This window comes from Hipposideros armiger, unplaced genomic scaffold (genome assembly GCF_001890085.2).
Source record: "Hipposideros armiger isolate ML-2016 unplaced genomic scaffold, ASM189008v1 scaffold_976, whole genome shotgun sequence".
Taxonomy (NCBI): domain Eukaryota; kingdom Metazoa; phylum Chordata; class Mammalia; order Chiroptera; family Hipposideridae; genus Hipposideros; species Hipposideros armiger.
This window is the reverse complement of record NW_017732326.1, coordinates 109,821-112,485: the sequence shown is the minus strand read 5'-3', so window position 1 is coordinate 112,485 and position 2,665 is coordinate 109,821. Positions and strand designations below refer to the sequence as shown.

The 2,665-nt window shown below is 45.6% G+C and overlaps 1 protein-coding gene across 1 annotated transcript in view; it reads right to left on the bottom strand.

Annotated features, from left to right (window-relative positions):
• Positions 1 to 1,948, bottom strand: part of LOC109375590 (vacuolar protein sorting-associated protein 41 homolog) — a 109,875-nt gene extending 107,927 nt beyond the window's left edge. Inside the window, exon 1 of the mRNA XM_019631029.1 lies at positions 1,872 to 1,948. The gene's annotated coding sequence lies outside the window, so the exon portion shown is untranslated. The remainder of the gene's footprint in view (positions 1 to 1,871) is intronic.
• Positions 1,949 to 2,665: the final 717 nt, after the last annotated feature.

Here is a 2,665-nt window from a genome sequence, read left to right as displayed (position 1 = left end):
CTCTTTCCTAATCCCCTCTAGATAGGAATCAAATCATTTATGCATTCTGTTGTTTCATTCTTAAAACCTCTTTCTTGTAAGAGTCCTTTTAGCTCTCATAACACGTAACTCGAGATAGCAACTGCCGCTCCAGACATCCCCTATGCGACACAGTTACAGCATCTTAGCCCTGCTCCCCTTCAGCTCTAGGAAACAAGACCCCCACGGTCACTGGCTTTCCTGCTGCCCCTGCCACCCGACTCAGCAGGAGTTGGGCTCCTTCACCTCCTTCAGGCCTGTCTCACAGGCAGAGGCTGCAGGGCTCTTCCGGAAAGCTCTTTTCAGCCCTCCCTACATGGCCGCTCCCATTCTTTGGTGCTGCTCCTCTAGATACACCCTTTCTGTTGTTTTCAGTCTCCCCTCCTAATGACTTTTTACCATCCACTAACACATGATCTGCAGAAGCCTTCCCTGGGCACTGCCTCTCTATCTAACTGATGATCTCTTCTTCCTTACAAAGTTCTAGAAAGAGTCTGAGCTAGCTGTTTTTAATTCTTTATCTCCAATTTACTTAACATATGGTGATCCTTCTGCTCTTCAAACGCATCATTAAAGCTGCCAGTAACTTCATCATTTCCAAATAAAATGCCCTGTTTCAGTTCTCACCTCGTGTCATCTCCACACTGCTGCCCACTTCTTCCTTCTGGAAACCCTCTCCCCGTTGGCTTCCTGACACCACTCTTCCGGACCGCCTGTTACCTCTAATGGTTCTGCACAGATCCCTCGCGAGCTTCCCCCACCCCCACTCACCCCCACGGCAGCCTATTCTAGAATTTCACCATCAGTTTTCTTCTCTTCTCATTCCTTAATTTTTAACTAGGTAATACCTTTAAAAAATGGCTTCATCTTACTCAACTATGGCTATCAACTTTGTGTTTTTAAGGTCAATCTCCATCCTAAGTTCTACACTCATATTTCCAAAACCTCCATAACATTTCTATCAATGTACTACATTATCTAAACTCCAGACAACACCAGCAACATCTTTACTCAAATCACCCTTATTGCAAGATGGCATCTGCACACACTGGTGCCAATGAAGAACCTTGATTCACCCTCAGGGCCTCATCCGCCATCACCCTCATCAAATCCATCGCTGAGGCTTGTGAAGTCTACCTCCCAAACACTTTCCAAGTTCATTTCTTCTTCTCCATCTTGAATACAGGCACACCTTGTTTACTGTGCTTCATACGTGTTGCGATTTTACAAACTGAAGGCAAGACCCTCCACCAGCAAAAAGATTATGACTTGCTTTATTGCAATACTTGCTTTAATGCAGTAGTTTGGAAACAAACCCTCAATATCTGAGGTAGGCCTGTACTCACTCCTGCTCTTTTTATTGAGATCTTGTAATGCCCTGCCTAGAGTACTGCACTCGCCTTCAAAATTGTCTCTTGTGCCCAATCACTCTCCCCCTTAAATCACCCTCTATTCTGGCAGATTTTATTTTCTAAACCACCATCNCAGGGGACAGCAAACTGCGGCTCACGAACTGTGGTTCTGAAGTAAAATTGAAAATGAAAATAAAACTATCATAGTTTCATTTATAAAATTTTTATAGGATATTATTCACATAATGGTGATTATGTAAAAATATATTTATGGCTCTCGAATCATTTTTAAATTGTTGTGAGGGACAGGACTGGCTCTTCCAGGGGTCGGCAAACTTTTGAAATGGAACGTACCCAAAGAGCCGCATGTGGCTCGCGCACCTCAGTTTGCCCACCCCTGTCCTAGTGTACAGTCAGACATTAAAAATATTCAGGATAAGTTAAATAGCAAACAGAACCCCCCTCCAAGGCTGCACGGGATGGCAGACACACAGTGTTTACCTTCTTCCCTCCGGTAACAAACTGCTTGCAGCTGGATCTCAGAAAATGCGGATGCACGGCAATAATCTACAAGGGAACAAGGACCCGACATGGGTTTAGGAGTCATGGTTAAAGCATAGAATAAAAACCCTCCATACATTACAGGCAGCATGATCTAAACATCACCCTTACACATTAGTAGGAAGTAATCTATTCGGGTAATATTCTGCAACAATTTTGCTCTTGTGTGAAACCATTTCGTCTATGAAGCCGGGTCAAAGCTGTAAGATGAAAGTGAATTAGCTCTAATTTCTGGCTCAGTGAGGACCCTCTGAGTAGATGCTCCCTCCTTAGAGACAGCAAGGTAGGTCAACCAAGGCAGCAAGACGTCACAAATGTTTGCAACTGAATATACTTCACAGATGGACCCCAGAGAAAGAACCTGCCTATCTCCTTGCCCAGGACGCCTTCCAATGACGGAAGACGCCAGGTGGGGCAGGTGGGGCAATGCAGCCTTACAGATATTTAGTGCAGTTGCACCACGTGAGCTGCAGGACCCAAGACTTATGGAGCTAACCAGTCAGAACCTTCCCTTTTATCTCCAGCCTCAGTTCCCCTGTGTCCCTGGTTCTCATTCACTTTTCCATTCAGCCGTTCTCTTCCCAACCCCTTACGCAGGTTTCTCCCAAGGCCGCTCCACCCCCATCACTGTCCACGTCATTTGCCAATGGCTTTCTGAAGGTATAGTGGCACCACTCAGCGCAAGCCCATCTTCGGGGCTCCCCTTTTGCGGGTCTGCATATACTCTGCCTCAT